Below are 15495 nucleotides of genomic sequence, written 5' to 3'. Positions count from 1 at the left end.
TACAATGACTAAGTAACTGACATACACAATTTATTTATAAAAAATACAAGGTAGAATTTCCACAATGAGAGATCTAAACAACTATTAAGAAGAAAGGGGGGATGACAAGATTATCCTTTGATATATAAACTGCTCTCCTGAGATACAAAGAGTTGCATAGAAAGCTAAAAAATTATTATCTCTTCAACTGGAGCAATATTTTCTTTCTTGTTCTTTCCTAGATGTTTCTCTTAATATCTCTCTACCTCTTCTCTGTTGCACCCTCCTCCCCTTTTATAGACATTTTTCCTTCCCCTATCTCCCTAGGTGGCTTGTTTCTAGCTGGATTTTCAAGATACTTGTCACATTACTCTTCTGTTCTGCCCCCTTCTATCATGAAATAGGACTTTTGGCAGTGCTTGCACTGTTCAAGCTAATCTATATGCATTTAATGTGGAAAAGACTAAGTAAAGAACATTTCATTAATGCCTTTGTGATTCTTATCTTTTTAGGGTGTTTCCCAAGGCAAATATGATGGTTGTGGGCTGGTGGCATCTCGGGACAAAAAAGGAAATCGGTTGCCTGTGGTCCCCTAAGTATCCACCAAAGGACAAACCATGCTTGTTGCCTTGGGTAAGAGTTTCGGCAATAGTGGCTAACTCGGATCTCCATGGGACCTGTTTTGGGGAATTGCCCTTTATTCCTCTGGCATTCTTGCTCCTGAAAGGATTGTGAAGAATAATTTCTACCACAAACCCACTACTAGTATTCATTCCTCCTCCATCTAGACCCAAAGGAAGTGATATCTCATTCAATTGTTCCATCTCTCTTTGATTAAGTGAGATTCATAGATGCGTATCTAACATCTGCAACGTTAAGAGAGGAATATTGGACGTAATAACTTCATATAATAATTCCTTATACCAGTTCTTTTTTCTTTTTTTTAATTATAAATTTTCTTATAAATAAAATAGCCTATACGTAATTTTTTGTTTAAATTTCTAATAACCTTTCTCATGTTGAACAAGATAAGTGATTCCAACTCATAAATGTCTTATATTCAAGAATAATCAACTACTTTTCTTGTTAAACTTGGCTAACATCTAATGAATTTTAATTTTGAAAGGTTTTGTAAAACATATAATACAATATGCATTACGTATAAAGATAATGTGCTACATTCAAATCCTACAATACTCCATGCACCACAATGAATACGTAGGTATAATCACATTATCTACAATATCCCCAAGTCAGGCTCGTTTTGCTAATAAAAACAAATATTCAGGAAAATCACGCACACAAAAATAAACGTGTAAATATATAAGCAAATTTACGTTAATCACACTCCAACGAACAAAGAGCCCAATAAAAATACAGAATAAAAAGCAAATAGTGGGTGCCAATTTGGAAGGACCAAGGTAATTGGATGTTTATCTTAAATTTTTGTTTTATTTGTTGTGGTTTGCAAATAATTGGATTTCAATTCAGGGGCTGTCAATATATTATTTGGAATTGGAAGGAGTGATATAATTTAATCGTAAGAGCTATCAGTAGCATTGACTTGAATTTCTTTCCGTACACAGTTGTGAAGGTGTTAATCTGTTTCCTACTATATGGTGTCAATTTACTGAATTGAAAAAGGTTTTTTTTTTTTTTTTTAAGATTTTTTTTTCCCTACATATCAATTATTTTCAGATGTGTTTGTTCTCTATGTCTAAGGAGCTTGATTAAATTGAAGGTCTCAAGTCTAGATTTTATTCTCTATGTTTGTCTATGTCCATGGAGCTTGATTAAATTGGACAACTAACGCCCAAGATGGATGTATAAAAAATATAAAAGAAAAGGAATGATTATGTGGCCAATGACATGACGGATGAAGTGACACAACATGAGCATAACAACAATAAATGTTACATTTCTGCTTTTAGATATATATATAGATATAAATATAAATTAGCATTTACTAGTTAAAAACTTGAAAATGTGTTGATTGATTCTAAATTCTATAATGCCCTCTAGGTGAGCAAAAAACCACTCATTATTCATTTCTTAATGAGAATTAGTAAGAAAGAAAATTCCCTCTCAAACTCTAATACGTGGCATTCTAATGCCCATGGTTCCATGTCAACACCACATCTCATCTTGGTTTTCCTACTAAATCTAAAAATTAAAAAATAAAATAAAATAAAAAGAACTCTACATCATATTAAGGACTAATTATCAAAGAGAGCATAAAATAAGAAAATATAAATCATGTTGTAAACTTATGATAGCTAGGTGGAGTTGAATTGACTAGCTTATTTTGTAAGTCTCACTAACAAACACTTCCAATAAATTGATGAAAATGTCATGTTTACTAGATTTTAGACTAAAATCTGCTTGACAAAAGTTAAGAGGAAGTATTTCTAGCCCTAATTTCTTTTCTTTGACAAGTTGTTCACCCATCAATTCTCATCCCCCTAATTTCAAGAAAAACATTTCATCCATGATGATAACAGCTAATTTTTCTTTAAGGGACGGCTCAAGTATAAAATTGGAGTTTAGTACTAAAGCTACAAATTTTTTAAATGCAGACTGATTCCTTCTGGCCATAAATAATCACGCTTTCTTTAGTCTCTTTATTCTCTCTAGGGCACGAAGGCGGTTGTCACTATCCTTCTCTTTAGTAGCAGTGACATCTTGTGCTTCTGCATCATTGTCGGCCTCATCTCTCTTACGAACCAAGCCTCCAAAAACAGCTGAAGGAACGTCTTTTTGGGCTATTTCAACCTTGTCATCATCATCTGAATCACTTTCTTCTGGTAGCTCAATGTCTTCATGATTTGCAGTAACTTTTATACCTCCTTCAGATTGTGATTCCACACCTGCACTGACAAAGCCAACTCTTCTGTTCTTATCTTTAGCAGCACCATTGTCAACCACAGGAACTAACTGCCTTTCGAGAGCAGCCATTTCATCTTCAGCAACCCCAGCCTGTTTCAATTTGTCTCTTGCATCATCAAGGTTCAATCTCTGATCCTTTTGCATCAGATACTCCGGCAAGATATAGTGTGTCTGCAAAAACGATCAAAGTGAGAATTAAAAATGATGAGTGTTTTTGTGTGTAAATTGAACATGTCTCTTGCCTCCCATCCTCTCTCTGCCCTTTCAACTTCCTCTTTAAACTAATAAGAATGTTTCAGTAAAAAGAAAAGAGGACTCTGGATGAATTAATTATACCAAAGAAATGATGAGCTAAATCAGAAGATCTATCCATTTCCTAACACAATGCAGTAACTACCCCATCGAAAAGCTATTCCTAAGTCTACTGACATTAGTTATAGATTGTTGCTAGGAATTTCATCCAATTTATGACTAGTGGTAAGTGTGCGTCTAGAGAAAAATTCATTTTGTGATATTGTTTGTGAATAGGAATATTAGTAAAACTAACACTATTTGAAGCCACTACTAGTGCAGGTAAAATGGGGTGGGGTGAAGGGAATTAACAATAATTGAATTACCTGGCTATAGCTTGCAGAAACACTTCTTTTAGTTTGAAGCATTTCTCTGAAAGTGTCTTCATTTCCATGTTGCACCTCAAACTCATGCCACTTATTCCAGAAATCCACATCAGATCGCGGATCTGCAAATTGAGACACAAATACATATATTGCACGAGCACGATCAATTTCTCCTAGACTCTTCTCAAGCTCAGCATACTTCAAGCACATGGTCTTCGCATCTTTGTCTAGAAGACCGGATTCTATTGCTTGCTTATATATTTCCCAAGTTTTTGGGACACCAAAAATTTCTGCCGCTCGAGCAATATAAATTTCATACATGCACAATTTCTCATTGTTTGGAACAGCCTTAGTTGCTTGATCATAGACCTTCATAGCTCGCTTGGCCAGACCATAATCCTCCTCCAGTTTTGCATATTGAAGATACAAAGGCTTTACTGCATCAGCAGGCGCCTGATATTCAAGAGAAAAGAACATGATGAAGGTCAGAATCAAACAATGTTAATAACATTAATTGTGATAGACCACATTTTAGAACCATTCAAAATAATATAAACTAAATTCACTACTCAGTATATAATAGGCATAACATCAGTGATCCAGGAGGAATAATCCAAAAGTGGCAACAAGAAAGAATATATAATCCATATTTAAACAACTCCTCAAAACAGGTATTGTTATACATAAATCCAAGGTAAGATATTTTTTCACAACATCTAGTATTTTAATCTTTTTCTTGACTCTGAAAAAGAAAAAGCATTAAAAATGCACCTGTAAATTTTTGTTATAGATCCAAACCCACTATGAGCTAGATTAACTCCCCTAACTCAAAACTAATATTGCATTTATTAAAAGCAAATCCTTCTAATAAATGGATGTGATGCAGTCTACATTACTTAAAAGAATCCCTATAAGCATTTCAAAATAACTTAAAGCCAATAAGATGTAATTATTTTGATGATCATAACTAACCCCTCTGCTCCCACATTTTTGCTCTTGATCCAACTTTATTCCTCCAGCCCATCATCATTATTTAGCAAATTGGTAATTGAATACAGACATGATCATAAACTCAGTTCAACACCCCACCATAAATATTTACCAGAATAAACCTAATCTGAACTCATAATAGGTGCATACCATTTCAACAGCATGCTCAAACAGCTCTCTTGCCTGTTCTAGTTTTGCCTTTCCATATCTCTTTACGAACTTTGAGAGGTATGTGACCCATTACATGTGGATACTTAAAAATCTTCACACCTCTTTCATATACCTTGAATGCATCTTCAAAGTATTTATGTTCCTCTACACATTAACAGCAAAATTTTGTTAATTGATTGAAACCACTAAAAGTAAAAACTAAAAACTAAAGGAACATAACAGCAGAACCATTGGTGGAAAGCCCATACCTCCAACAGAAATGCATAATTGAGAATAATTTGAGGCGTGGCTATTCTTAGATCCCATATCCACTCATACACTATCCTTGTGGACTCCAAGGTACCCAGGCTCTCTTCTAAGTCAACATAGAAGGTCCAGAGTTTCAAGGATCTGTAGAGCTTAATCTGCACTGGTTCATTCCCATTAGCAGCCACTGCAAATAAAAACAAACAAGCTCAAATATTAGTTAGGTTCCACAATACCCTGCGACTACAATTGTTTTCTTTTCTTTTCTTTTCTCTTGAAGTGCGAACTTTAAAAGTGTTGGATGAAATCACCAATATAGAATGTAAGCATGGTTGTTAAAATTGGGATCATAAAATCGAAAATCCTTTCTCTTGATAGGTAGATAGTGGGGAAGAGAGGGTTTGAACTTCGAACCACAGACATGGGGCACAACAAAGAATGCCATTATGATTGGGCTATCACTTGGAACCCCTACAAGCTAAAATCATTTATAAGATTCAAACCATCACAAAAATGGTATGTTTATAGGATCGTAAAATCAGGAGAATCAAGAGTCATCATGATTTTATGGACTAAAAACATGGACCCAAAATAACCACACCAATGTTAAATTGGTCCAAAAACTTAACTCTAAATGCCCAATAAACTTAAATAGACCCAAAGCAATAATATATAAGCCCAAAAACAATTGCCTGCTCTATCAATAACTACAAAACATGAAATATACAGTAACAAAAGGAACGAAACATTAGATAAGGGTTAGAATCACCTTTTTGTTTGACCTCCACTGACGGCTCTGCTGTGGCTCGCCTCATCAACTCTAATGCTTCTTTGAAATTTTGATGCCTCAATTCCATCTCTGCCCACTCACACCAAACACTAGCGAGATGATCCACAGCCTTGTAGTTGACTTGAACTGCTTTATCGAATATAACTCTGGCATTGACAAGATCACTGTGCTTCTCATAAAGCCTAGCAAAGTTAACCCACAATGTATGAGGTTTCCCCACAGCTTTCATAGGATCAATTGTCCTCACTGCCTCAGTGTAAGTCAAAATCTGCTTCTTGGGATCACCCTCAAAAGGAAGAAAATGGATGTGACTAAAACAGACCTCCCATATTGGCACAAGTGACTGAACCATTTTCACTTCTGAACGGGTTTGTGAGAGGGATGAATAATTTTTAAACTGCTGGTTAAGAACGTCTGCAAAACCCAAAAGAACAATTCTCACATTAAACTATAAAGAGAATCTTAAAAAACTAATGTGATATAACTGCAAAAGTCAAACAAACCATCTATGGAAGCATCCCCCTCAAGTTCACAGACACTTCGACGTTTATTGCAATAAATATCCTGGCGTGAGGAAGCCTCAAACTCTCTAGGCAATTGCCATATCCAATCAGCTAGAATTGTCGACGATATCCAAATTGGTGAACTAAACGATGCATCACAACTTGGGTCTGCCTAATGGTAAATTCACACATCATTAATGATTATCACATAATTATGGCAGACAAACATTTACATTCATCCCAAAAGCATTTGGAGCAGAAAAGAGAGAAAAAGATAACCTGGAAATCAGTAGGCATGCAGGTCAACTTATCCATATGCTGTTTATGCAAACCAATATGATTAGATTTCCTTGGTGAGAAAGTGTCTGGTATTGGATGACGGAACTTCATCTTTGATAAATGCATATGGCCCATCCCGTACAAGTTATAATCAATCTGACAAATAGAAAAGCTTAGATCTCATAAAATGTAAAACAATACAAAAATTGAATTAAAGTATGTTAACATTGCACAAGAATGAATATTAATTGTGAGTCAGAAAAATGCATCACAATGGGACCCACCTCATAAATGTCTTATGAGGAGCACAAAAATAGTGGTTCCCAAGAGTACACATGTTGCCAACCCACCGGCACCTCATTGCCAATTGCCTAGTGGGTGACTATGTTAGCATTCCTCAACATAAAATAACGATATTGTAAGTATCTTACAAACTAAGAATCATTTTGGCACCACAGTTTTCAATTTTATTAGACAGCCCCCAAAAACAAAATTAAATCAATGATTCAAACATAGGGAAGCATTTACCAGAAACTGGAGAATAAAGGGAATATGCGATTCATAGGGCTGTAAACTTCCATCAAGAACTGTACCACCCTGAAAAGAAAGTATTACTATTTTAAAAAGCAGGCATTCTAACACATCTGCAAAAAGAAAATAAAACGATGAATCTAAACAAAATTCACCTTTAATCAAAATTTAGAGGCCATAAAAAAAGCTTAAACAAACATAGGTGACAATGTCCATGCAATGTCTACAAACAATAAAATAAGTGATGCATTTGTATGCTGAACACTAAACAGAGATATTGCTAGAGATCACCTGACTAAAAAACGTAAATGCTTGGGCGACAAAGGGGCTGTTTGGTACATCATTTTAAACACATGTTTTCAGTTTTTAAACAATATTACACGCATTTCCACATACTTTTTCACTCACACGTATTTCCAAAAAAAAATGAAAACTATTATTTAAACACACGTACCAAACGGGCCCAAAAACTTTTACAAACAATAATTCTCTTAATCTAACTTGCAAAAGTCACAGCAAATTCCAACCAATTGGTCACAACATTTGAAAGGAGGGCATTGATTAATGTACATCACTCTTAAAGAAATTATTTTTGAAAGTACTCCAAATCATGCACATTAACCATAAAGGATGGCATCCTATATGCTTTGATGAAAAATCATCTAAAACACAAACCTTAAATGTACAATTATAAATTATCACTCTGTTCATTTCCGTGATAATATTTTCTAGAAAATGAGTCATTTTCCAAAAAGTATTTTCTATAAAACAATCTCATTTTCTTATGTTTGGTAACAATTTAAAATGAGTTGAAAAACAATCTCCTAATTTATTTTATTTAGCTTGTTGTGAGATAGAGTTGTTTTCCAATTAGTTGAAAAGAATCTCTAAAAATAAGTCATTCTTTTTTGTTTAACAAAAATAGTTTTCCTTTTAATCATTTTTTTCTGATGCTACCAAACACTGGAAAACAAAGGAAAACTATCTTTACACAAAGTTTTCCATTGAAACAAATAGAGCTTATAAGTAAAGGAATCTCAGTAAAGTACATAAGAAGAAAATACCATATAGAACTTATCAAAAAAAGAAATTGACAAGAAATAGCCAAGGCAAAGGAAAAAGGCTCAACTAAGTAAGCAAGCAAAGATAAAGTAGTTTTTTTTAATTTAAAAAAAAAAATACAAACCACAAAAGGATTCCAAAAAACAATTGAGCATCAGTCAAAGGTTCAAGAAGTGTACCAAAAGAAGTTTGGTAGCACGGGAGACATCATGCGGATAATAGCTATATCTTTGTCAAGGTGTTCAATAAACATACTCTTAGACTATTATATGAATATAAGAGAACTCTAAGAAAGATAGTATAATGTTTGGATACAGATGTATTTTCACAAAAAGCTCTTCAGATGAATGGTAACCATAAAATTTCCTTGCTCATACAAGGCTGCAACCATGTACATGCTGTCACTTTGAACGAGCATTACCTTTAAGTTGTAAGAGTTCAAACCAAAGCAAAAACATATGATGCCTGCAGGATCAGCAATGCAAAGGACAAATTGCAGAAACACCAATTAACAAACAACACAGAGGTTAGAACAAAACCTGTTGCAACCAAGCATACCTTCAAAGCTTTCTCAAGAGCAAGAGAAATAGCATGTGTGTATGCATCACCTATGCATACTAACAAGAAAAAGGATAAACTCAGAAATTTTAAATAGGAATCATATCTAAAGCATATATAGAGCAGAAAAGTAGACAGCAAAAATCACAGCACATCTTAACATCAGGACAGACAAACTTAATTTCACATTAGGATGGAAGAAGATATCACATCCAAAATGAAATTAAGAGATAAATTTTAAAAAAAAAAATATATATATATATATATATAGCACAAATTCACAATATCAACTAAAAAAAAATTGACCCTAACTAACTAGGAGCGGCTACATAAATCCAATTTTTATTCCATTGGCTTAATTCAAAAAATATTATCTACCTTCCTCATGTGGTTGAAGCGATATATCTGCACAAGGCACACATAAATAGGGTAATACCTGCAAAAAATATGGATAATTTAGTCAAGAATAACAATGTACTAATAAAGAAAGAAAGGAAGAGTAATTTTCAAACACTTTTCATATGCTTAAAGTACTCTATACATGAATTATTGCTTTACATAGCATGTAGTATCTGTTATTTCAAACATTTTTTTTCTTGATAACGTAGGGAACCTTTTTAAAGAAAAACCCTTGGGACTCGCCTTTAGCACAATGTTGATTCACCACCAAAAAATAGAAAAGAAGATAATTTTTTAGAAATAAATTTTTTCAATGTGCAATTGAAAAGAGAGAAAAAAATGAAAGGTGGATTTGGAATATCCTTTAAGTCCCACCAAATTTCACTTCAAAGTAGGCAGGACTTAAATTTTGATATTTAAGAAGAAAATGCGTGTCCTAATTTTCCCTCCATTTTCTCAACATAACCAAAAGGAGAAATATATAACTTCATAAACTTTGATATGCCTATTTAAACTACTGCATTCAAGGAAAATTGATGAATCCAAGCTTTTGATAACATTCAATAAGAAGCCAGAAAAACAGGAATGATCTTACCCCATGGACGTGCAAGCCAGTCTTCTGACCAGCCGGCGTAGAACCATATATTCTTATTACAGGAACCTCATTCACTTTGCCACCTTCAAGAATTCAAAAACCACTTAACACACAATGTACATTTCTATGAATACCATTTTCCTAGCTCTATGTTTGGTTCCCTGGAAAAATAAATAACTACATTTTAACTTGAACATTTTGTCACCACAGCAAAGTGTGCAAGAGTCTTCACGGATTCTCAAAGACTTTTTTTTAATAATAAAAATAATTAAGTAAAATTCTATTATACCTACAATCTGTGCAGTTTTAAATATTTTAATATTACCCGTCTGTTTCTAACTATTTAACAAGGACTTTTTAGGTATATCAAAATTTGAAAAAACCAAATCTTACTCTCTTTACAATAGTAAGTGTTCAAGTTGTCAAGCGATTGGAAGAAAAAAAAAAAGGGAAAAAGCGGAAGCAAGAATTTAACGTAGTTTGGCCTCGCCCTTGACGACTACATCTTGTTTATTCAACTTAACGGAATGAAGAAGCCAATGTAAAGCTTATATACTAGAGAACCCAATTTTAGGTTAACCCTAGACTAAAATTTTTATGCTTGCTCTACAAGTAAATGCAGGGACAATAAATTTAAACCTTTTTTTTCCCATAACATCTCTAATAGTAAGTTTAAGAATAAATTCATTTTAAAAACAAAAAGGTGAAAAAATACAATTACACCCCTAGAATTAATTTTGTGATATATATATATATTATCCCGTTTAAGTTGTCATTTTAGGATGCGAAACGCTGTTTTGGGTTTAAAATGAGCATTTGTGAAAAACGATACCAGAAGTTGCTGTCGCAAACAGCATCTTGAGCTTTAAAAACACGTTTTGCAATTGCAACAGGTAACAATGGACAGAGAAACTAAAATGATAGTTTTGTAAAAGCTGACAAAATTTCAACTTGGTAATTGTATTTTTGCCCCCAAAAAAAAGTAATTTCATAATATATATTTCGAAAATTGTGAAATGAGTTTCACTTTCTTTTCAATTGAGAATTCTATTTCTAAAATCAAACATTTAAAAAATATTACGAAAAACAAGGAAAAAAAAGAAGAAGGAATTAAACGGCGTCGTTTGAGAGTGAAAGCAGAGAGTACCTTGGAAGGAACTGTAAGAGACATCGAGGCCATGGGTCGGCGGAGCCATGTAGTGATCGATGGAGACGATCCGAACACTTAAGGCGTGTGAATCCGACTGCGAATCTGCCATTGATTGGCTTCGAATTTACGGGAATGCCATGAAATTTTGCTTCTGGGAATGGAATAGGAAGAAAGAGGGAAGGTTTTGAATTTTGGGAGTTTCGAGGGAAATTGAAAATTTATAAGTAACTTTGAAAGCTTCTGTGGCACACTATTGCAGAATTGTAATCCCAGAGAATGTCAATATAGCAATTTTCCCCCCACTTCTTTTGTTAAATTCTGGATAGTCCAGTTATCAAAAAAAAAAAAAAAAATTCTGGATAGTCCATTGTTACTCTGTTAGAATATTTTGTTTAATAGTAAATTACACTAATACCTTATGAGATTTTAGGAAATGTCAAAAGAATCCCCTTCTATATTTGAAAATGACACTTTAACCTTGTGTGATTATTATTCTTATTTGATTTCTCAAAAAAAAAAAAAAATTAATTTCTTATTATATAATCAATCTGGTTAGAAAGGTTTTTTTTTTTTTTTTTTTTTTTAAGATCATTCTACAGGAGAATTTAATATGAAAAATACTATCTTTTTTCAAAAAAAAAATGAAAAATACTATTTTTAGATTATTCTAGAAGTTGTTATAAAGTTAGGGGCGGAGCTAAGATTTTTTGTTTGAAGGTCAAGTTGTGGCACTAATATATATCAAGACAACCCCTTAGGGACGGAGGCAGGACTTGAAGTTAAGAGGGGACAACCTTGCTATTGGTTGCATGTGGCAGCTCTAGCTTCCGGCTCAATTGCTTAACAACTAATGATTTTTTTTTTTTTTTTTTGTGCATCCAAGTATGGACAAAATTATTTTGTTTAAAATTTTTTAAAGGGTCAGGTTATTTGTTTTGAGTAAAATTGGTTGATTAAGTTTAATTGTTTTTATCTTTACTATTGGTCATTTTTGTTGTTGAATAATTTTTTTGGGCTTGTTTATTTTGCTTTAGATTCTAGATTTTGCATTTAAAATGAGAAAAAAGCTAGAATTACAAACTTTTTTTTATAAATTATTAATGTGGTGAGTGGTTATTAATAAGTAAAAATGTGATGTAAATGATGGCTCCAAATGCAAAGTAATAAAATTTTACTACCTCAACCATTTGTAAAAAATGTTATAGAAAAGTATAAACACTTTTTTATTTGATAAGTTATATATATACACACACTCTAACCCATTATGTGACAACTAAAGAGACATTTCATGTGTATTTTTAGTGACAATATTTTTTTTAATGAGTCAATAACTTATTAATCACCACATAACAGGTTAAAAAAGATAGATTCAAACATGTTTGGTGCCAAATTTTATCAAATTTTTAACAAATATAAGAGCAAATTTTACAATAAAAATAGAATTGGGAAGAATAAAGTTATATCTCTATAACTATTAGACCAATTTTTTTTTAAGAGCATTAAGGGGCGAACAAAATTTTAATATTGATCTTGCTTGTAATTCTGAGACATATAGTCTCGTTCTCCTTGAGTAAACAGTGCTTAAAAAACAATTTATCTCCCATGCACTTCTCTATACCCTAAACTATAGAGTAGTCTCCTTTTGCATCTTTGACCTAATCACCTGACTCCTGAATCTCCTCTCCTTAACGTTTCTTATGATACCCTCATTTCTTGCCTCCATGCTAACACCTTCCTCATTTTTGGCTATTGTGCACGTTAGCATTTTTCATCCATTACTTAATAGTAGGGACCATTTTGACAAAATGCTAAAGGTTAGGATCCAAATTTGTAATTTACCCTAATTATTATTAATTTTGTGAGTTATGTTTACTAATCACGGTTTGACATTCAATACATTCTTCTCTACTTCAGTCCATGTTGGTATAATTTGGCACATGTTGGTCCATTTCGATCTATTTGGTCCACTTTAGTCTATTCAATCCAATTCGGCCTAATTTAGTCCATTTTGGTCCATTTGGTCTACTTTGGTCCAATTTAGTCAATATCAGCTCACTTTGGTCCATTTTGGTTCATTTCGATCAACTTTAGTCTATTTCAACCAACTTTGGTCCATTTTGGTGTACTTAAGAATACAATTTTTAGATTTATTCTAGAAGTTATTGTAATTTACCCATCTTCTTGGAATTGAATAACAAGGATAAGGTTAGGAAGACAAGACCTGGTGGGATAAAAATAGAGGGATTCAAATTGAAGGCTTAGCATATACAATATGCTAAGATTCTAACAACGTTCACCACTCAAGATTGTTCGTTGTAGCTTATTTCCTTATTTGTAGAAATGATTTAGTGATTTGTATTATACTATGGTGACAGTCTTGAATGCTATACACACACACACATATATATTTTTTGAGAAAAAAAAGGGACTTGCGTGTGGCAATCATTAATAATAGTGTGCAAGTTTATGTTATTTATTGTACACTTACATATAATTGTATATTTGCATCAATCACTAAAATTATTTCATTATACTCAATAAGGCTTGTATTATTACGCAAATAAATATAATTATTACAATCACTGTAAGTAAATCTAGAATAAGTGCCTCTACTTGTCCTCATCATCACCTACATAAGTGCACTCCAAATTTCTCAAACCAATTTGTCCTTCTTGAGGTGGCGAAATACCCAATAACTAGTCCAATTATCAATCCACAAGCATATCCTATCACAATCACTTTCCAATCAAATCTTTCTACTATTAATCATTCTTGCCTTGTTTCATAAGTTGGTGGCTCAATATTTCCACATTTTTTTAACAATAGAGAGTCACATAATCCCAAGTTTCCCTCAAAAGTGGAAACTGAAGCCTTTTTTACCAAAAAACCAAGAGAACCACCTTGAATATCCCAACCCATTATTATTTCTGGGTCAGATGAACAGACAATCTTCATAAAGTGACTCAACATGTACTTCTCCTCAGAGAAAACCAACATCTTGCAACTAGATATTCCATCTAGAGTCCTATAAATAAATGAAAATTATGAAAAGCAATTAGAAATAGTGATCTTCCATAACAGAGAAAATAATGAAGGCATCAAACAATATTTATGGCATAGGCCTCAAAGTTGTCCAAACCAACTGTAACATTCCAAGAGCCAGCGACATACATAGTCAGGTTCACAACACAACGTTTGAACAGGTTATTCCAATTTTATATTACAAAATGTTATGAATATAAGAGATTAAAAAATGTGTAAGAATAGCCCGCCCACCTAAATGTAACTCAAAAACCAAAAGTGACCAACTAAAAAAGCGACCAACTAGTAAAAATCACAAGTGTACACACACAGTACCATGAATGTTATATAAGTGACATTCAAGCAGGGTGATACATAAGAAAGTAGCATTGCCCACTTTTCCCCTTCTTTTACAAATAGATAATAATTTTAGTAAGCCAAAGAAAAGGAATTGAAAGGAGAGGAAGAAAATTGATCTTCATCAAAAGAATAAGAGGGAAGATACCAAGCTAAAGCAACCCCAACCCCTAGCCTTCAAATTAAAGAGAAGCAACAAACAAAACACACTTTGTTGTGGTGTTAGAAGTTATCTTCTTATCTCTTTCCAATATTTATAAATAAAAAATAAAAAAATTCTTCTTTCTCGATATTTCTGTCCATTGCAATAAACATGAAGATGATTGTCTGAAATGCACCAACACCCACCCAACTTTCACCAATATTTAGGAAAAACTTTTATTTTCCTTAAGGGTAAGGCCATAGGCATTACCCTTAAGTGCCTTTAGTGGCCATGTGACATTCACATGGTCACCCCCCATTCTCAATTTCACCTAATAGTAACAAAATAAAAGTGACATTCACATATGAGTAGATTTTTCCACTTCCAGGCCATACTCATCAGCAATTGCGCTCACATTAGAAAAAGTTTTAAAACATCAAGTCACACTCAACACAAAACTAGCAATGGAAAGAAAAATTGAGATCTCCTCTAGATTCTACTTGAATTATAAAATTTTAAGAGAGAATTTATTGATAGATAATTTTATCCAAAAGTAATGACAAGCATAAATAAAGTTCGAATTCTAATTATCTAGTTCTAGAAAGCAACAAAAGTGGGAAGAAATGATTTTTAATAATATGAATAATCACTAATCTCCTCCTACAATATAAGTCTCAGTATACCAAGACATACCACAATGGATTCATAATCCAATAAATTCCCCAAGGAAAGAGAGAGACCATGATTAATTTTATAAGCAGGTATTGAAAATTTTCTTATCCCAATGATACACATAAGTTATACCAATTATAAAAAATAAAAATAAAAATAAAAAATAAAAACAACTAATTCCTAAATATTTGACAATACATAATTTGATAAGAAACTACTAGTTTAAAATTAGAGGTAGTGAATTCATCACTAAACAACTTCAGAAGGAAAAGAAAATTTACTATCAATCTATCATATTCCTAGAAAAGACCAAGAAGCCAAAGATTTTCTCTCTAACTCTCCCTGATCTTGAAATACTATCAAGTTGACTTGACAGTGTTGACATTGGCAAAGGTAGGATGGTGCTATACCAATACAAACTAAGCTGATTCCGGATAAACTCTAATATTTATCATCATAACGACTGAATTTCCAAGTGCTAAGTATGAGAAAGTACGAATTCCTTACTTAAAAAGAACAACCTTCAAATGCAAAGTATATCAAAATC

General features: G+C 32.9%; 1 pseudogene; it reads right to left on the bottom strand.

Moving 5' to 3' along the window:
- Positions 1-2317: 2317 nt before the first annotated feature.
- On the bottom strand, positions 2318-11071 carry LOC115982268 (annotated as a pseudogene).
- Positions 11072-15495: the final 4424 nt, after the last annotated feature.

The sequence above is a fragment of the Quercus lobata genome, chromosome 3 (assembly GCF_001633185.2).
Source record: "Quercus lobata isolate SW786 chromosome 3, ValleyOak3.0 Primary Assembly, whole genome shotgun sequence".
Classification (NCBI taxonomy): Eukaryota; Viridiplantae; Streptophyta; class Magnoliopsida; order Fagales; family Fagaceae; genus Quercus; species Quercus lobata.
This window is presented reverse-complemented; position numbering and strand designations above follow the sequence as displayed.